The 21654-nt window shown below is 44.5% G+C and overlaps 1 long non-coding RNA gene across 1 annotated transcript; it reads left to right on the top strand.

Moving 5' to 3' along the window:
* The first annotated feature begins 1412 nt into the window (after positions 1-1412).
* On the top strand, positions 1413-17970 carry LOC116972866. Its single transcript, XR_004411934.1, has 3 exons — positions 1413-1423; positions 17630-17636; positions 17812-17970. It is a non-coding gene; the product is annotated as an uncharacterized LOC116972866 (long non-coding RNA).
* The last annotated feature ends 3684 nt before the right edge of the window (positions 17971-21654 follow it).

Raw genomic sequence — 21654 nt, 5'->3', positions numbered from 1 at the left:
TGAATCATGCACTGTTGTGCCCAATCTGACTTCACAACAAGTGCAATTCCATCCAGATAAAACTGTTTGCAAAATCTCCTCCACGTTAACTCAATCTATTGTGTCTGGAGGAACCGCAGATTGTCCGGAAACATTACAATCTGGTTTGGGAACTGCTCTGCCCAGGACAAGAAGGCTCTGCAGAGAGTAGTGCGTTCGATCGAACGCACTATGGGAACTACACTCGCCCCCCCCCTGCAGGAACTATACATCCAGAGCCAACAAGATCATGGGGAGACCCCTTCCACCCCAACAACAAACTGATCCACCTGCTACGGTCAGGCAAACGCCTCCGTTGCCATGCTGTGAAAACGGAGAGGATGAGAAGGAGTTTCTTCCCAGAGGCCATTAGGATTGTAAACTCCTATCTCATCAGGGACTAACTTTACGGTGTCAATTTACTGTTGTGAGGTGTCTTTTTATAATTGCTTTTTTTTTTCTTTTTTTTTCCTCCCACAAATATGTAATATGTGAATATGTGATTCTTTTCATTTCACTGCTCATCTCGTGTGCGTATGTGACGAGTAAACTTGACTTGACATGAGATACTGGTTTACACTGAAGATAGACACAAACATGCAGGAGTAACGCAGCGGGTCAGGCAGCATCGCTAGAGAAAAGGAATGGGTGATGTTTCGGTAACGACCCGAAACGTCACCTATTCCTTTTCTCCAGAGATGCTGCCTGACCCGCTGAGTTACTCCAGCATTTTGTGTCTATCTGTCTAACGCATTCTTTTTATGGGTTCTGACACAATACCTTTCCCAGGAGTTAGTATCTAAAATGGTGTCCAGTGCTCAGTGCAAATTGGTGACTTATTTTAATGGACTAAAAAGTAAAATTAAAATGGTACAGACCAATCAGCTGGGGATTTCCATGTTGGTGTAAGCCCTTTTTCCAGGATAACTCCTGGGATCTGAACTCTGCTCACGATGTTTGTCCTGCCGCAGGGATAGAATGTAAACAGGAAGGATGATGGACGATTCAGGAATGTTGGCCTGGTGGAATGTCTGATTAAAGATAGTCCGAGGGTCTCCAATGAGCCGGATAGGAGGTCAGGACCACTCTCTAGTTGGAGATGGCTTGGTACAGTTAGAAACATAGAAACATAGAAAATAGGTGCAGGAGTAGGCCATTCGGCCATTCGAGCCTGCACCGCCATTCAATATGATCATGGCTGATCTTCCAACTCAGTACCTGCCTTCTCTCCATACCCCCTGATCCCTTTAGCCACAAGGGCCACATCTAACTCCCTCTTAAATATAGCCAATGAACTGGCCTCAACTACCTTCAGTGGCAGAGAATTCCATAGATTCACCACTCTCTGTGTGAAAAATGTTTTCCTCATCTCGGTCCTAAAAGATTTTCCCCTTATCCTTAAACTGTGACCCCTTGTTCTGGACTTCCCCAACATCGGGAACAATCTTCCTGCATTTAGCCAGTCCAACCCCTTAAGAATTTTGAAAGTTTCTATAAGATCCCCCCTGATAACAACTAAGAAACAGTCTGAAGAAGGGTTTTGGCCCGAAACTTTGCCTATCCATCAGTCTGAAGATGGGTTTTGGCCCGAAACGTTGCCTTTCTCATTCGCTCCATAGATGCTGCTGCACTCGCTGAGTTTCTCCCGCATTTTTGTGTACCTTCGATTTTCCAGCATCTGCAGTTCCTTCTTAAAAACTAAGAAACAGTCCCTGAATCTGGGGGTATGCATTAGCAAACTTCTGTACCTCTTGCCTGATGGGAGAGGGGAGAAGAGGGAGTGACCGGGGTTGAAACTGGTCCTTGATTATGTTGGTGGCCTTGCCGAGGCAGCGTGAAGTGTAGACAGCCGAAATGTGCTCTCTCTCAGACTAAACGTGCAAACTTCACACATGAATTACCTGAGGTAAGGATTGACCCTGAGTGTTTTAGAGATACAGCGTGGAAACAGGCCCTTCAGCCCACCAAGTCCATGCTGACCAGTGATCACCCTGTACACTAGCACTATCCCACACACTTGGGACAATTTACTTTTTATTTAACTGAACCTAATTAACCTACAAAGCTAATTAACCTACCGGTCATTGTAGTGTGGGAGGAAACCGGAGCACCCAAAGAAAACCCATGTGGTCACGGGGAGAACGTGCAAACTCTGTACAGACAGCACCCATAGTCAGGATCGAACCCAGATCTCCGACGCTGTAAGGCAGTAAGTCTACCACAGCGCTGCCCATCTCTGGTGCTGCGAGGCAGCATCTCTATGAGGTGTGCCATCAGGCTTGGTGCGTGTGCACCAGATGGGCTTCTCATCGACAATTTGATCATTGTTACTCATCCCAGATTTATTTTGATGGATGAATATAAATTCTCTACCTGTTCTAGTGTGAATTATATTCATGTTTCCAGGTCATTAGCTCAGGGTTCTGGATTACTGGTCCAGTAACAAAACCGTTATTCCAAGGGAATGTGCGCTGGTAGAAACTGTCCTAACTGATCATAAAATGTAATTGCTGCCTGAGAGGATAAGGATCGTTGGAAAGGCAGCTGTGGTGTTTCGGAGCCAGAGGTAGTGCAGCGAGGACTGGGATGTGAAAGACACAGGCTGCACTTATGGGAGTCACTGTAATGGGAGGACACACATCGGGCATTATGGAGCGGGCCACACTTTCTGGGACAGATTGATTGCAGGGTGCAGGCTGCATGGTTACTGGAACATGCAGGGGCAGGGGTTGTGCCAAAGCAGCCTGTCAGCAGTTGGGAGAGGGGCTGGGGCTCTGATGAAGATGAACAGCAGTGGTGAGAAAGGCTGCAGGAAATGGCACTTCGGATGACCCTATAGAGGTTTATAGAGTGATAGCATGGAAACAGGCCCTTCGGTCCAACTCGCCCACACTGACCAACAAGTCCCAGTCATACAAGTCCCACCTGCCCACATTTGGTCCATATCCCTCCCAAACCTGTCTTATCCATGTATCTGTCTAACTGTTTCTTAAATGTTGGGATAGTCCCAGCCTCAACTACCTCCTCTGGCAGCTTGTTCCATGCACCCACCACTCTTTATGTGAAAAAGTTACCCTTCCTATTAGATTCCTATTAAATCTTTCCCCCTTCACTTTAAACCTATGTCCTCTGGTCCTCGATTCACCTACTCTGTGCAAAAGATTCTGTGCTTCTACCCAATCTATTCCTCTCATGATTTTATACATCTCTATAAGATCACCCCTCATCCTCTTGCGCTCCAAAGAATAGAGACCCAGCCTACTCAACCTCTCCCTATAACTCTGATCCTCCAGTCCTGGTAACATCCTCGTAAATCTTCTCTGAACTCTTTCAAGCTTGACAATATCTTTTCTATAACACGGTGCCCAGAATTGAACACAATACTCTAAATGCGGTCCCACCAACGTCTTATACAACATGACCTCCCAACTTCTATACTTGATAGACTGATGAAGGCCAATGTGCCAAAAGCCTTTTTGACCACCTTTTCTACCTGCAACTCTATGAGTGTATAGATTTATGAGAGGTTTATAAAGTCACGAGTGGTGCAGATAAGGTGGATAGTTACAATCTTTTACAGTCTTTGCAATGTGGTGAAGTGGTGCAGTAGTTTGAGTTTGTGCCTCACTGCTGCCAGATACTTGTGTTTAAATTGACCCGGGGAGCTGTCTGTGCTCCATGTGCACATTCTTCCAATGACCATTTGGGTGTTTCTCTGGGTGCTCCAGTTTCTTTCCAACATTCCAAAGAGGAGTGGGTTCATAATAATAATAATAATGGATGGGATTTATATAGCGCCTTTCTAATACTCAAGGCGCTTTACATCGCATTATTCATTCACTCCTCAGTCACACTCGGTGGTGGTAAGCTACTTCTGTAGCCACAGCTGCCCTGGGGCAGACTGACGGAAGCGTGGCTGCCAATCTGCGCCTACGGCCCCTCCGACCACCACCAATCACTCACACACATTCACACACAGGCAAAGGTGGGTGAAGTGTCTTGCCCAAGGACACAACGACAGTATGCACTCCAAGCGGGATTCGAACCGGCTACCTTCCGGTCGCCAGCCGAACACTTAGCCCATTGTGCCATCTGTCGTCCCATAGGTACGACCTATAGGTTCATAGGTAAAGTGCCTATTGTAAATTACTCCTTGTGTGTAGGTGAGTGGTAGAATCAAGAAGGAATTGATGAAAATGTGGGGAGAATTAAAAACAAAATGGGATTATTGTAGAATGAGTGTAAATAAGAGGGTCAGTGCACACTTGCTGTGCTGTATATCTCTGTGACTCTATAACGCCATGTTCCGCATCAATAATAGTTCGGAACAGATCATACAAAAGAGAGTAGACTCTAGGATGGCACAGTGGTGCATCAGTAGAGTTGCTGCCTTACATCGCTTGCAGCTTGCAGAGACCCGGGTTCAATCCTGACTACGGTTGCTGTCTGTACAAATGTTGTACATTCTCCCTGTAACCGCGTGGGTTTTCTCCGAGATCTTCAGTTTCCTCCCACACTCCAAAGACGTACAGGTATATAGTTAAATTGGCTTAATGTAAGTGTAAATTGTCCCTGGAGTACGCAGGATATAGTTAAAGAGCAAGGATCGTTGGTCAGTGCGGACTCGGTGGGCCAAAGGGCCGGTTTCCGTGCTGTATCTCTAAAACTCAAACTAAAAAAATTACTGTTAGATTTGGTGTTTTAACACGACAGATAATGGGAAAACTAAAAGATGTGGAGAAATTAAATAAAGTGAGGGAGAGATTAAAAATGCTTGAGTAAATCAGGAGAGGAGAGAGGGTGAGGGCTCAACACCTACTTGAGATTGCAAGGAATAAAACAGGACATATTGGAAATACTCAGCGTGTCAGGTAGCCTGTCCTGCAGCATATTTGCAGGATTTTCAGTTTTATTTTGGACCCAGCATCTGCAGTATGGGAGTGTTCAATGTAAGGAACAAATAGAATGCGTTACTAGGGAGTAGGAAGGTATCTGTGGAAGACGCGTGGCTGTAAAACAGCCAGGAGACAAAACTAAGTTTACAAAGTCCACAGGAAAAGTAGGGGAAATGGCAGGAGAGGTGGTTAATAAGGAAGAAGTCACTCAATTCAGAGAGAAGTATGGATACACTGGAAGATAGGCAGACATTGGAAACTTTATGAGAATTGTGACAAAAAGACTAAAACTAGACTAAGACCCAAGTGGGTGTTGTTTATGCACCCTCAGAAGTGTAATAAAGTTTATGCACCCTCAGAAGTGTAATAAAAACTAGACAAGCATGTAGTAAGTTTGTGGAGAAGTTTAACTTTCAGGTAGACCAACTTATGGCAGAATGTTTGTGATTTACTTGTGTGTTCAACATCGCATCCCAGAGTCAAGAAGGGGGAGGCCATATTCGATTTGGTACTGACTAATGAGCCAGCTTTAGTAAATAGCTTAATGGTGCTTGAACATTCATCTCAAGACTATCATAATGTAGCGAAGTTCATTATGGCATTTTTTTTCCCCTTCTTTTTTATTATTTTTAGTTCGTTAAGTGTACAGTCAGGGGGTCTAAATCTTTTATGTGTGGGGGGTGGTGGGGGGGAAGGGGGAAACTGCTTTTCTAAGTCCCTACCTGGTCGGAGGGGTTGCCTTCCTCCGAGCAGCGTCTTCGACCTGTCCTCGCGGCCTACCAGCGGGTCCTGGAGCGACGTTTCCCTGAGGGGACCTGGCCAGAACATCGGCGTTGGCGGCGGCGCAGAACATCGGCTTTGGCGGTAGTGCAGCGCTGGAGCGCTATTGCGGAGCGGGCAATGCCTTTCCTGGGTCGCCGCGCTGGGACTCCAGTATGCTTGGTACCGCTGAGGAAAACATCGTGGAGCCGCGGTTCTGCGGAGCGGCCAGCTGCGATGTTTGAACTTACATCTCGCCGAGATCACCAGTGTGCGGAGCTCCGTCTGGCGTGGTCTGTTGGCTTGGAAGCCGCAGGCTCCGGTGGGAAGGCGGCCGTTCCTGGCACCCTAAGCCGCTGGGGGTTCTCCCGACGCCGGAGTACCATCACCCGGCGAGAACATCGGGCGCCGTGGCGGCGACTGTGGAGGCCTCAATAGGCCCGACTATGGGTGGACAAGAGGATGGGGACTGGACTTTGTGCCTTCCCCCACAGTGGGAATCACTGTGGGGGGATGTTTTGGTGTTGAATTTCTTTATGAATACTGTGTTGTATTTTTATTAGTGTGCTGCAAGGACATCAGAATTTCCCCTGAATAAGGGGATTAATAAAGTATTTATCTATCTATCTATCTATCTATCTATCTATCTATCTATCTATCTATCTATCTATCTATCTATCTATCTATCTATCTATCTATCTATCTATCTATCTATCTATCTATCTATCTATCTATCTATCTATCTATCTATCTATCTATCTATCTATCTATCTATCTATCTATCTATCTATCTATCTATCTATCTATCTATCTATCTATCTATCTATCTATCTATCTAAAGGTAGATACATAAAGCAGCTGCCAAGTTTTTATATTTAGCTTTAGGCTGATTTATATGCATTCAGACAGAGGTTGCTTCAGTGAACTGGGACAATCAAATGGTGCAATTGCAGAAAATGATCCAAAGGTATTTAAAAACGAATTTAACACAATTTACTTTCTCTTTATACCCGTGAGATACAAAAGATCTATTTGCTGAAATTAAACAATCTTGGATAATGAAAGAAGTAATGAGGGAATTGCATTAAAGAAAAAGTATAAAGCAAGGCACTAACAAACATGTATTGGTGAATGGTAGAAATGTTGGCTAAAAGCAGAAAATACAGTTGTAAAAATGAGTGCATAACATTTTTTGCCAATCATATCAAAATCAATGCAAATAAATTTCAACTATAATAGCCATAGAATGCCAGGAACAAAACGAGTCCCTCATAAACCAGACCAGTGCTATATAACCCAAAATAAGAGATTGTGGATCCTTCACTGTTTCACCATTGACAGCACTGTTAGTGAACTGATTGTACACATCTGATGAAAGGTAATATTGGGTCACGGTTGTGGTGAAAATGTACAAGAACAACAATAATGGCACAAATAACAAGTTGGAGGGTGGTACAGTGGCCCAGGGGTAGAACTGTTGCCCCTCAGTGCCAGAGACCCAGGATCGATACTGATGTCTACCCGGAGTTTGTAAGCTCTCCTTGTGATCGCTTGGGGTTTTTTCCCAAGTGCTCTGGTTTCCTCCCAGATTCTAAAGACTTGCATTAATTGGCTTCCATAAATTGCCCCTCGAGTGTAGGATATGAAAGTGAGATAATATAGAATTAGTGTGAATGGGTGATCATTGCTTAGCATTGACTCGATGGGCTGAAGGGCCTGTTTCCATGGGGTATCATTAAACTAAACTAAACTAAACTAAAATAAAAGAAACTAAATGCTTGAGACCAGATATGTTTTACCTTGGGGTTTGCTTGAAAATGCTTTACAAAATTTCCAAAATGCTCTGCAGTCAGGAATTGTTTCTATTAGTGTTTTTTAACCAGTAAGCACTGGTATGGTGTACAAGCACATGTAAGAAGTTAAATGTCACTGCTTTGTATTCCAGCCTTGTATGTTTATTAACTGTGTGTACCGGCAACCTTTCATCTGCAAAACGATGCACAGGTTAGAAAATTGCAAATAACAGTCTGCTATTTAAGGAAGTTGAGGGAGGAAGGGCAGGGAATGGCCTATGTTCAGTTGTTGGGACTGATAGAGTCCATAATTAATGACAGTGACTCAATCCTTAGACATTTTCTGCTGATCAGATGGAACGAGTGGGGATTTATAATGCCTGTCAAACCTGATTCAATTTTTAAAGAGGTGACATTATGTGTATGGATAGGCCAGAAGACAGTTGATGAAGTCCCTAGTAAAAGATGGTTCGCTGGAGTTAAAGGTCATGTAATTGAAGGTAAATTATTGGCCTGATTAGGAATTGATTGAGCTGCAAAACATAGAGATAATGAGCAAATACCTAAACTGGCAGGAGTGCTATTCAATGTATTTATAATTGAATTAAATGATGGAATAGAAAGCTATGTGCCTACATTTTGCAAAAATACTAAAACAGGCAGCACTCTAATTAACATGAATAGACATATTAAATTAGAAGAGGTGTTAACAGAGTAAGCACAGGTGCAGAAATGGATTTCAGTCCATGAATAACATTACGTTTAGACCAAAAACATTGCACAGAGGAAGGGCATCCATATACAACTTTACATAGATTATTGCAGTTTTGTGGACATATACGAAAGTAGCCAAAAGGGGCAATTAAATGCTCGTCTTTGTACTGAAGTACCAGGCAGGTAGACATTGTACAACAAATACAGGCATTTGTACCAGACATTAATGACTGTGGACATTTTTGGGCACAATGTATTTAGAAGAATATATTGATTTTGGAGAGGGCAGTATAGAACAGTACAGCACAGGAATGGGCCCTTTGGCCTAGAATGTTTGTGCCGAACATGATGCCAGGTTAAACTTACTTCACCTCCCTGTACGTGATCCATATCCCACTATTCCTTGCCCTTCCATGTGCGTATCTAAAAGTCTCTTAAACATCACTATCATATCTAACTCCACCACCAACCTGGCAATGTGTTCCAGGTCCCCACCTCTCTGTGTTTAAAAAAAACTTGCCCTGCACATTGACATTAAACTTTTCCCCTCTCACTTTGTAGCTATGCCCTCTAGTGTTGGACATTTCCATCCTGGGGAAAAAGGGTTCTGACTGTTTACCTAACTACGGCTCTTATAATTGTATATAGTTCCAACAAGTCTCCCCTCTGCCTCCGACGATCCAGAGAAAACATTCCAAGTTTCTCCAACCTCTCCTTGTAGCTGAAACCTTGTAATCCAGGCAGCATTCAGGTAAATCTCTAAAGCCTCCACATCCTTCCTGTCATGGGGCGATCAGCAGTGCATGAAATACTCCAAAATCTTGGGGAATCGATTGCAACAGACAAGGTCTAAAAAATGATCATTGGCATTACAAAGGGTGGAAGAAGGATAGTGCTTGATAATCAGAAGTGGCATGAAATATGGTCCAAAGTCGTAAATACAAAGGAATTTGGTCGCAGAACATTCATGATCTCATTGAATATCAGAATTGGCTCAAGCGTTTAAAGGGCTCACCCCTGTGTCCAGGAGAAGATACCTACAGAAGAAGTTGGAGTGGGAACAGTGTTAGCATTCCAACATTGGAAATATAACAACCACTTAGTGTTCACCAAACTTCCACAAGGAATAATATGATTTTGAACTTCTGATCTCTTCCAGTAATGTTGGAAGAAAGATAAACAATGTGGTGAACTCCTTTGCTTGAATCCAATAAGGTGTCGTAGATTTGTTCTTCTGTGCGCTGGATGTGGCCGGCGTGGGTCTTAGGTTAGCATCTCATCCAATACGGCATGTTCTCCCCACCACCTTGTTGCAGTGTCAGGAGGGTTGCTTGTTCAACTCTCTGGAGCGGGAAGTGATCACACATCTTTTGATTTAAGTGTAGCGATTAGTTGAAATATCAGCAATAACAAAAATGGTTTCAGGATTAAGTATCTGACAGTACATCCAGCACATAGACTGGACTTTGGACTCTTTCTTTGTGTAAATGGTGCCAAAATATGGCAAGTTGTACACGTGTAAGCTATGCAAAAAAACATTTCACTGTGCAGAGCACACGTGACAACAAAGAACCATTGGACCATTGAATCTTTAGGTGAAAAGATTCTTCCCCTCTAAACCTCATCACCTAACGTATACCCTCTGGTCTTTGACACCACTCCGTAGGGGAAAGGCTTCTTACTATCTACCCTATCTATATCTCTTCATTTTGTCAGGTACCCCCTCAGCCTCCTTGGCTCCAAGAAAAGCAAACCCAGTCCATCCAGTCTTGCGGCAGGTGAAACATCTGTCATGATGAACCTCTTCTGCACTCTCTCCAATGCAATTCTACCATTGAGCCATCCTCAGTATTTGGTATCTCTTAGTCAGTAACAGGAGTACTTGGTCCAAATGATTTTCGGTACATGGAGGAACTGGAGATGCTGGAATCTTGAGCGAAACATAAATTGCTGGGATCTTCTTTTTCTTGCGTATAGAATGCACAGCTTAAAGTTGTAGGACAACTTGTTCTATTTGATCTTTTTGATTGTGCCCGCCGGATTGATTTCATTTGTCGAAACAGGGTGGACCACGTGAAGGCTGCAATCTCCCTCCCCATTGCTGGGATGAAGTGTTATGTCAGGCAGCATCTGTGGAGGGAATGAACAGGCAATGTTTCACATTGGGACCATTCTTCAGTCTTCAGATTTGCTATTTGTGTTGCAATGAGAATGAGAACGCTGACTAAAGCATTTTCTGCAACAGAGGGTATGTGACAAACCGTACTTTATTCATGACCAGGTGTGCAAGTGCCGCTGGATTGGAAATGTTCTGAACACAGAGGAGAATGGTCCGCGGGCAACTTTTTTACTGTCCATAATGATTGTATCAAGCTGAACACCACCGTCAGCATTCAGCATAGCTCCATGACCTAGAGGAAAGTATTCAATTTGTTAAAAGGTCAAACATGCTTAGCCTCAAGCTTTGGGAAGTGAAGCTGAAAAAACAATTTCATTGCAGTTTACCGGCAGTATTCTGACAATTTGCGTCCTCGCCACCCTTTAAGTAAATATATTGCCACCTCATGTAAGTGATTTTTGCTTTTTTTATTATTGCTCTACATTTTTCTCCTTGTTCAATGCAAAACCTGACTCGAGGCCCACTAGTTATTGTTTGATTCAAACGATACTGACTACCAATGTGACAGTCAGTGTGAACTTACTGCAGGGGATTGGAGAGGATGGAAGATGCATTTAAGTATTTGGAGCTATTCTTTCTTTCGAATAAACGCTACATGACTTTGTTTTGTAAATCCAAAACCATGACAAATCCACATCACTATAATTCTTGACTATATTGAAAGAAACCACAAATCATAGGTACCATTGAGCTGTTCAGACAAAGTAGCATCAAATTAATCTATATAGCATCAATAAATCATCCTGTCTTTATCCTTCATTTTTTCTGCACATTCAATCAATTTGTCCACCTGCTGTGCCTGAGACAGCTTTGAATGTTTTATCTGTTGTCGCTCCGTCCACTAAATGTTCCAGAAACTTAACGTCAATGTTATTAATCAATTTGAACTTTAAAGCTCTCTGTTTTGAAGGCTGCTGTCGGAGCAGAATTTTTGACCTCTGTTTATATCAATTAAGACCTAATCCCTAAATACGGCACCTAATTGTTGCTGGAAGGAAACTCCAGATCTCGTAAAATACTTATGTTTGGATTATGGCACTTCAGACTGTATCAGGTTAAACACTATCCCATGTCTGGTTTAGATCTAATATCATACATACAGTAAACCCTCATTGTAACAGACCTTAAGGGGGGGGGGCGGGCAGGCAATGATTTCTGTTATGGCCGATTGTCCACTATAATCGAGTAAGGGATTATAAGCAGTTGAGAGCTGCAGATGCTGGTTAATACACAATAGGACACAAAGTGCTGGAGTAACTCAGCAGGTCAGGCAGCATCTCTGGAGAACATGGAAAGGTGACGTTTGGGTCATGTTCTGGAACTGGGCCTGGAATCCAGGTGAGTTGAGGCGAGGATCGGCGGAGTCATTGGTTGTGACCCGCGGGAGGCCGGACTACAGGCAAAGGTTAGTGGTGGCGGCGGTGGCCCTAGACGCGGCATGGAATCCATGTGGGCCAGGGATGGCAGCAGTAGGTCCAGCTTGGAAGTGGGGGGCAGGTGGTGTGGGCTGGCGGGGACGTTTGCTGCCGTCACTGGAAGCGGAACCAGGGTGGCATTGCTGGCCAGCGGAGGTGGATGCTGTGGCTTTGGCAGCCTGGCCTGGAAGTGGCGGGAGAGTCAGTGTATGCCAACGTGGGCAGCATGGCCTGGAAGCTGCTGGGGATGCGGTACAAACGGTGGCTGGCAACGGCAGCCTGGCATGGCAGTGAAGATTGATCGGTGCATCAGCTATAACCATAACATATTGTAAAGAGGTCCATAAAAATGAGAGTTTACTGTATTTAGTCAAGTATTGACTTCGTTGTCGTCAATTTGAAATAAAGTCTCAAATAACCAGTGCTTGATGACAGTTCTCCATTATATATACTAATCCATCGAGCATTCTTGACCGTGTGCCCTACAAGATATTTAGATTCATATGCAATTGTAATCTTGTCAAATATAACAATTTCTATTAAAAAGTCTAACAAGGTAAAATGTTGAAAGATGTTTTGTGGAAGCTTAATCGGACAGGAAAAATCACAATGATCTAATTAGGGCGATAGGGCATACTCCAAATGCTTGATGTGAGGTGAGGTGAGGTTGAGATGCAAGGAGTTTGAGGGAGAGGATTCCAGGGTTTAGGTTGCTGAAGGGAGGGTTTCCATTGGTGGCATGATGGAGGGAAGGTGGAGGAGTGGGTTGCACTTCAAGAGGCTAAGAACAGAGAGATGTTAGACTGTGATCGGACTGAAGGAAACTATAGAGAAATAAATAAATAAATTAATTAATTGATTAATACGTTTATTGGCCCAGTGTTCACATACAAGGAATTTGCCTTGGTGCTCCGCCCACAAGTGACAACATGACATACAGTGACAGTTAGGAATGACACATAAAATATTAATAATAAAACATTATTGACGTGCGAATTAAATAAAATACCAGAGCAACAGGAGGCTACAGATTTTTGGTTATTGAGTAGAGCTACTACTCGTGGGGAAAAAAGCTGTTTTATGTCTGGCTGTGGCAGCTTTGACAGTCCGGAGTCGCCTTCCAGAGGGAGGTGATTCAAAGAGTTTGTGGCCAGGGTGAGAGGGGTCAGAGATGATCTTGCCCGCTCGCTTCCTGGACCTTGCAGTGTACAGTTCATCAATGGAGGGAAGGTTGCAGCCAATAACCTTCTCAGCTGATCGGACAATTCGCTGCAGCCTCCGGATGTCGTGCTTGGTGGCTGAGCCAAACCAGACCATGATGGAGAAGGTGAGGCCAGACTCTACGATGGCCGTATAGAATTGGACCATCATTGCCTGTGGTAGATTGTGCTTCCTCAGCTGCCGCAGGAAGTACATCCTCTGTTGTGCCTTTTTGACTGTGGAGTCGATGGTAGCCCCCCCACTTAAGGTCATTGGAGATGATGGTTCCCAGGAACTTAAAAGACTCCACAGATGTGACTGTGGTGTTGTTGATGGTGAGTGGGGTGAGGGGAGGGGGAGCTCTCCTAAAGTCTACAATCAATTCCACTGTCTTAAGAGCATTGAGCTCTAGGTTGTTGCGATGGCACCAGGACGCCAGCTGTGACACTTCCTGTCTGTAGGCAGATTCCTCCCCATCCTCGATCAGTCCAATCAGGGTTGTATCATCTGCAAACTTGAGAAGCTTGACAGAGGAATCAGTGGAGGTGCAGTCGTTGCTGTAGAGAGAGTAGAGGAGAGAGTGCGCAGCCTTGCAGTGTTCCTATGCTGAGGAGTTTGATTGATATATTTAAGGCAGAGATAGATAGATTCTTGATTAGTCCAGGTGTCAGCGGTTATGGGGAGAAGGCAGGAGAATGTGATTAGGAGGGAGAGATAGATCAGCCATGATTGAATGGCGGAGTAGACTTGATGGGCTGAATGGCCAAATTCTGCTCCTTTCACTTAAAACCTTACGGAAGACCATCAAGGAGAGTCTTGGTTCCTGATCCCTGCATCCTTTAGTCCCTGCTACGGACACGCTGCCTTGCAGAAGAGTTGTTGCAGCGATACAGAATGCATAGATTCATAGATTCACACAGCGCAGAAACAAGCCCCTTAGTCCAACGTGAATTTATGGAATTCCCTACCACAGAGGGCAGTGGAGGCCAAATCACTGGATGGATTTAAGAGAGAGTTAGATAGAGCTCTAGGGGCTAGTGGAGTCAAGGGATATGGGGAGAAGGCAGGCACGGGTTATTGATACGGGACGATCAGCCATGATCACATTGAATGGCGATGCTGGCTTGAAGGGCCGAATGGCCTCCTCCTGCACCTATTTTCTATGTTTCTAACTTGCCTGTGTCGACCTGTGTGCCCCATCTGAACTAGTCTGGCTCATATGCCTCTAAACCTTTCCCATCCATGTACCTGCCAAATGTATTTTAAATGTTGTTATAGTGCTTACCTCACCTACTGTTTCTGGCACCTCATTCCATACACCCACCAACCTCTGTGTGAACAAGTTGTCCCTTAGGTTCCTATTAAATCTTTCCCCTCTCACCTTATACATATGACCTCTGGTTCTTGATAATCATATTCTGTTTGAAAGACACTGTGCATTCACCCTATCTACTCCCCTTGTGATCTTATACACCACTGTACAATCACCTCTCATCCTCCTGAGCCCCAAGAAATAAAGTCCTAGCTTGCCCAACCTCTCCTTATAGGTCCTCAAATCTTGGCAACATTCTCTTAAATCTGCTCTGCACTCTTTACAGCTTTAAAACATCCTTCCTATAGTTGGCCAAAACTGAACACAGTACTTCAAATGTCTTGTACAACTGTAACATTAGACTCGATACCCTGACTGATGACAGGCAATGAACTATGTAGCTGTGCTCCTAGATCCCTCTGTTCTACTTCCCCAGGGTCCTACCATTCACTGTGAACATCCTGCCCTGGTTTGACTTCCCAAACACCTCACACCTATCTGTATTAAACTCTATTTACAATTCCTCAGCCCCCTTGCCCAATTGATCAATATGGTGTTGCTTTTTTTGATAACCATCTTACTATCTACTCTACCACCCACTTTGGTATCATCAGCAAACTTACAAATCAGGGCTTCCACGTTCTCATCCAAATTATTGATATACCCCACAAAGAGCAATGGGTCCAGCACTGATCCTTGTGGCACACCACTAGTCACAGGCCTCCAGTCTGGAAACACACCCCTCTGCCATCACCCTCTGCTACTCTCGCCAACTCTCTTTGCCTTCCATCACAGTGAGGAGGAGATTCACTGTGATGGACGTTTGTGTAAATTGTGTTGGTGTGTGTCTTGGTTCTTTTCTTGTATGACTGCAGAAACCAAATTTCGTTTGAACTTCATGTGAGGTTCAAATGACAAATAAACGGTATTGTATTGTATTGTAATGTATTGTATTGTATTGTATTGTATTGTATTGTATTGTAATGAAACCATGTAGCAAATTCTCTATCCAGTCAGCTAGCTCTCCCTGGATCCCATGCAATCTCACCTTCCAGAGCAGTCTGCAATGCAGAAACTTATCAAATACCTTGCAAAAATAGAGTGCCTGTGAGGGTTGGGATTAGAGCCATCCAGCTCTGTTTGTCCCTCTTCAGGAACTGCCTAACCAGTTGGGAATTCACAGCAGGTTCTGTTGTTTCAAACTTGCAGCATTCTTCCTCCGCAGTTCTCTTTTAAAAAGGCTGCATAGAGATGCAGCGGTGGAGTTGCTGCCTTATACCATCAGAGACCCGAGTTCCATCATGGCTGTGGGTGCTGTCTATACAGATTTTGTACGTTCTCCCTGTGACCTCGTGGGTTTTCTCCAGGTGCTCCTGTTTCCTCCCACACTCCAAAGACCTATAGATTTGTAGGTTAATTGGCTTCTGTAAATCGTAAATTATCCCAAGTGTGTAGCATAGGGCTGGTATACGGGGTGATCGCTGGTTGGTGTGGACTCGCTGGGCCGAAGGGCATGTATCCACACTGTATCTCTAAAGACCAAGGTCTAAATGTGGCTGAAGTCACAGTCACACAGCTGGAAACAGGCCCTTCAGACTACCGAGTCCATGCCCACTTTCAAAAACCAATTACACTGACCCCCCCCCCCCCCCCCCCCCCCCCCGCCCACCAGATTATACCACTGACACATCAGGTGCAACTTGCATTGCCAATTGACCAGCAATTTGCATCTCTTTGGGATATGGGAGGAAACCGACGCACTCATAGGAAACCCACTCAGTCCTTGGGAAAACAAATAGCCTGTTTCCATGCTGTACAGCTCTATGCCTCTTGGACTCAATTACCAAATCCAACCAAGGTGCATCTTCTGGAGATGATGATCATAGCTTCCATTACCGCTCAGGCAGAGGCCACCCAGTATTTCTTTGCAAATGTAACTTCCACTGATACTCTCTGTCAATACTGGGTGGGACATACTGATTCTGTACCATTGTAACTACGCAGGGGACGACAATGACTGAATGTGCATATGAATCAACTCTCATTGAAACCATGATGAGAACAGGCCACTCATTAAGTGGCCACCTCCTGTATTAACACATGGTTAAAGACATAACCTTTCTACTTAAATCAGTCTGGGATATATCTGTTTTGTCACTTAATATTCTGTTTGATATTCAGCGAGCCATCCCTCAACACTGTGACAAAAGAGATTTATTTTGGGTGCGTGATATTTTGTGCTCAGTCACTGCACCAGTGGACCTGCCACTGGTATTTGAATATTGAAAGGTTCTGCATGTTCGTCTGTGCTCCCGTTGTAAACACTAACCACTACCTCAGCAAATATGATCTTCTATAGATTACATCTTTGGTTGCAGTATAGACTTTAGTTTTGCACTATTATAGTTACCTAGTATTACCCTTATTAATTCACTGTATTATTGATTGTTATATCGATGTGTTATTGCATCAATCGGCCTGTTATGCACAAACAAGTAAGAATGTCGTTGTTCCATTGTTGGTACATGTGACAGTAAAACAATTTTGACTCTCGAACATGTAATTTTACTTCGGAGTCACGTGAGTGACTACGTGAAGAACCCGTCCAGCACGCATGCGCGGCATGAGCGTTCACGCAGTACAACAGCGACGAACGGGAGTACAGGGCGCTCCCGCTTTAAAAAAGACGGACCGTCAGGTAAGTTTACTCTGAGGTCGTATTAGAAAACTTTGCTTTGCTTTGTGTACACCAGGTCGAGACAACTGGGAAAAATGAACAAAGCAAGACAAGCAAAAAAGACCGTCCCCCGTTCGACTCCAACAGAGGAGCATTCCATCAGTGGGGGGGCGAGAGGCGGCAGGACCGCACACGCTACGGTCCGCAATTTCTGATACCGAGCCGAGCCCAGTACCGCTAGTGCAGCCTGAGCAACGGACTGGAGGTAAATCAAGACGGTAGACCAACCGGCCGGTAACATCTGACAACTCCGACGAGGAAGTCTCGCTGCCCGAGAGCGGCAGAGACAGCCGCCTGAGCCGCTTGGAAAGGCTCATGGAGCAAATGCTCCAGCGAGACTTGCTTTGGGAGCTGGAGCAGTCTCGCCAAGGGAGTTCAGGCATTCCCGCCACAGTGCCTTACAAGGCACTGGCCATCGCTTCTCCCTCAGCCGAGGGCAGCGTTGGCGACCAGGGCTGGGCTGGTCAGGAACAGGGGTCACTGGCCGAAGATGTCGGGAGTACGCTTGGGTTACAGGACCAGGAAGAGCTGCTGGGTGTGGTCAACCACTACGTGGCTACACCACGAGCAGGACGGCCATTGGAGCCAAAACTGGCGGCCAGCATAGACTACCTGTCCTTCAAACTCCTACAAGAGCAGGTAGTCAATGAGGCTCTAGAACTCTATTCGGCCCCAGAAAACTGTGTTTCGCTCAACGTACCGGCCATCAACAGCCAAATCTGAGGGTACGTTGGGCAGAACATCCGCAATGAAGAATTGAAATTACAGCGTATTCTCAGGCTCCTGAAGTCAGCCATTACATCTTATGCTCGTTCCATGGATGGGGTGGACATGACCACAAACCAGCAAGACACATTAGCTCTGCTGTGCAACACCCAATACGAGATAAACAACCTCCGTAAGGAGATAATAAGACCTGCCCTCAACCCCAAATTTGCAGGATTGTGCCTCAGACCCACAGTATGTTTCTGTTTTCTTAATATTGCCAAGGCTGGCCTCAGACCCACAAATCCTGCTCTTTGGTAAGGCCCTGTCTAAAAAAGTAAAGGACCTGGAAGAAGAGTCCAAAACATTTGGCCTCATGAGGGCAGGCCCCGGAACGAGCAGACCCACAAAACCCAGACGGCAGTACCCCACCGCATCCACCAGTCGACGTCAGCCTCATGGGACTGGTGAAAGCTCTGGGTCCGCATACCATCCCCGAAAGCCTTTTTTAGGCCAGGGCCCAGAGCGGACCCCATGGAAAATGCACCACCCCCAACCAGCAGTACATCCGACAGCACAACGTCAAACGAAGAAAGAGAAGAAGGGAACACACCCATAACCATGGAGGTAGGCGGGTCTGGTTCCTACCAGCATATAAAAAGTGGGGGATCTATACTAACAGGTGGGAGATTATACCTGTTTGTGGAAGCATGGAGGTCTATCACGAATGATAAATATATACTCAACAGTATTCGTGGATACAAAATAAAATTTGTTCAAGAAAACATGCCACCAGTTCAGCATACACCCCAAAGGGTCTTTACCCTCTCAGTTAAAGAAAAACTAGAGGGTCAAGCAGAACTGATGAGGTTACTTACAAAATGTATCATTGAGAAAACCAAACATGAACCTTTGGAATTTGTCTCAAATATATTCACAAAAACCAAAAAAGATGGTGGATGTCGCATCATCATTGACTTGACCTCACTAAATACATTTGTTAAGTATATACATTTCAAAATGGAAACATTTGTAACTGCCAAACAACTGATTTCCAAAGGATACTTTATGGCAAGCATCGACTTAAAAGATGCCCACTATTCAGTACCCATTCAAAAGGATCATCGCAGATACCTGAAATTTACCTGGATGGGGCAACAATGGCAGTTTAAAGCGTTGCCTAATGAGTTAACATCAGCCCCAAGATTATTTACCAAGATAGTAAAACCAGCCTTGGCAATATTAAGAAAACAGAAACATATTGTCATGGCATATCTTGATGATATCTTAATAGTAGGCAAAACCATGGAATTGGCTAAATCAGCTGTGTCAGCTGCCAAACAATTGTTTGAAACCTTGGGATTTGTCTTACATCCAAATAAATCTAAGTTGACGCCATCCACAACCATGGACTGTCTGGGATTCACAATTAACTCAGTCCACATGTCTGTAACGTTGCCAAAAGAGAAAGCAGCAGAATTGGCACAAACATGTAACAATTTAATGGTCAACGATCGACCAACCATTCGACAAGTGGCAAGAGTAATTGGCAAAATAGTAGCAGCATTTCCAGCTACACAATTTGGACCTCTGCACTATCAAAACCTACAAAGAGCAAAAATGCAGGCGTTAAAAAGACATGCAGGTCACTTTGACCAAATCATGAAATTACCCATTGAAGCAATATCAGAATTACAATGGTGGGTAGGGAACGTTTGGCATAGTTCCAGCCCTATCGTCATCAATAACCCAACGTTAATTATACAAACAGATGCCAGTGCTCAAGGTTGGGGAGCAACTAATACCATATCCAGCACAGGTGGTAGATGGACTAATCTAGAGTCATCTTTACTACAGACACTGGGCATAAATTATCTGGAAATGTTGGGTGCATTTTATGGTTTAAAAGCATATTCTACGAATATGCACCACTTGCATGTTCGTTTACAAATAGATAATACCATGGTGGTGGCCTATATTAACCATATGGGCAGAATAAAATCGATATCATGTGACAATTTGGTCAACACAATCTGGCAATGGTGTGTCGATAGACATATTTGGCTATCAGCAACTTACCTACCAGGTAATCTAAATACAGTGGCAGACACCAGGTCACGCAAATTCAATGATAACACCGAATGAATGTTAAATCCCGAAGCATTTGCTAAAATTACAATGCAAAATGGCACACCAGATATTGATCTGTTTGCATCGAGACTAAATCACCAGGTACCAATGTATGTCGCTTGGGAACCAGACCCTGAGGCAGCAGCGATAGATGCATTCGGGGACTGGGGAAAATTCTTCTTTTATGCTTTTCACCCCTTCTGCCTCATCAGTCGGGTACTACGCAAAATACAGATGGACTCTGCTTCAGGTATTTTGATAGTACCCGACTGGCCTACACAGCCATGGTTCCCAGTGGTCTTCGACATGGTCATCAAAACCCCAATGACCTTTCCCAGTAGCCCAGACTTATTAACTCACCCGGTATCAGGCATAAGCCACCCATGCCACGATAAAATTAAACTACTGGGTTGCAGATTATGAAAAGACCACTGCTGGGCCTGGGATTGTCAGACAGCACTATCAACACAATGACAGCATCCCACCGCATGTCCACAAGGAAACAATACTTGTCGAACATCAGGAAGTGGGAAAGATACTGCTCGAATACAGGAACTACATATTCATCTACTACTATAACCAATGTACTGGAGTTCCTGGCAGGCCTTCACCACAATGAAGGACTCAGCTACAGCGCCATCAATACAACCAGAAGTGCTCTGTCAGCCTACTTAATACAGGCACCAGGACAACAGGCCATAGAGTCTCACCCGCTGGTGATCAAACTCATGAGAGGCATATTCAACTCTAATCCCCCTAGACCTAGGTACACCCAAATCTGGAATGTCAGTGTGGTCCTGACATACCTAAGGGGATGGTCACCAGCCAGGTCCCTCACCCTGGAACAACTAACCCTGAAGACGATCATGCTGATGGCACTTGTCTCAGCACAAAGAGTCCAGTCCCTCCATTTACTACGATTGGACAATATGGTTATAACACCAGACCATGTCTCATTCACCATTCAGCTGGTCAAACAAAGCAGACCAGGAACATCAGGCCTAATTATGGATTTCTGGGCATACCCACCTGAACCACGGTTATGTGTCATGACCCACTTACTAAATTACATCAACACACAGGAGATCCCCGAGGGAGAGAAAAAGCCTTATGGGTCAGCCACGAGAAACCTCATGGTCGGGTGACGAGCCAAACTATCTCAAGATGGCTCAAGCAGGTACTGGGAGCTGCTGGAGTAAATACTAACGTGTATACATCTCACTCCACCAGGGCAGCATCCACATTGGCGGCTAAGAGGATGGACGTGCCTATGGACCACATCCTGGCTATAGTGGGGTGGTCTAGGGAGAAAACGTTCCAAACATTCTATAATAAGCCACTGGCAGAATCTGTATTGTTTGCAGAAAGATTGTTAGAATCTGCAAATATATAATTTAAGCCCAGGGGAGCAATTTCTATTGTTGTTATTGTTTAATAAATACCATTATTGTTTTACAAACAGATTCATGGTTGATTACGATAACATACTTTCTCCCTCGAATTACTTCGGCAGCGAGTGAAGTATGAACTGTTACACAGTTTGAAATCACAGAGCTTTAAAATCTTCACGTAGGCACTCACGTGAATCCAAAGTAAAATAGTAAGAATAAACGAGAACTTACCAGTTTGAAGTTTGATCTGTATTTTATGAGGAGTTACGATGAGGGATTACGTGCCCTCCGCTCCCACCCTCAATTTACTATGTTTATTTCAATTATTGTGTTTCCTGTGATTCCACACCGCTGCTTTGAAGTATGTCGCGCATGCGTGCTGGACGGGTTCTTCACTTAATCCCTC

This window comes from Amblyraja radiata, chromosome 5 (assembly GCF_010909765.2).
Source record: "Amblyraja radiata isolate CabotCenter1 chromosome 5, sAmbRad1.1.pri, whole genome shotgun sequence".
Lineage (NCBI taxonomy): Eukaryota > Metazoa > Chordata > Chondrichthyes > Rajiformes > Rajidae > Amblyraja > Amblyraja radiata.
The sequence above is the reverse complement of the archived record's forward strand: the minus strand, read 5'-3'. Positions and strand labels throughout refer to the sequence as shown.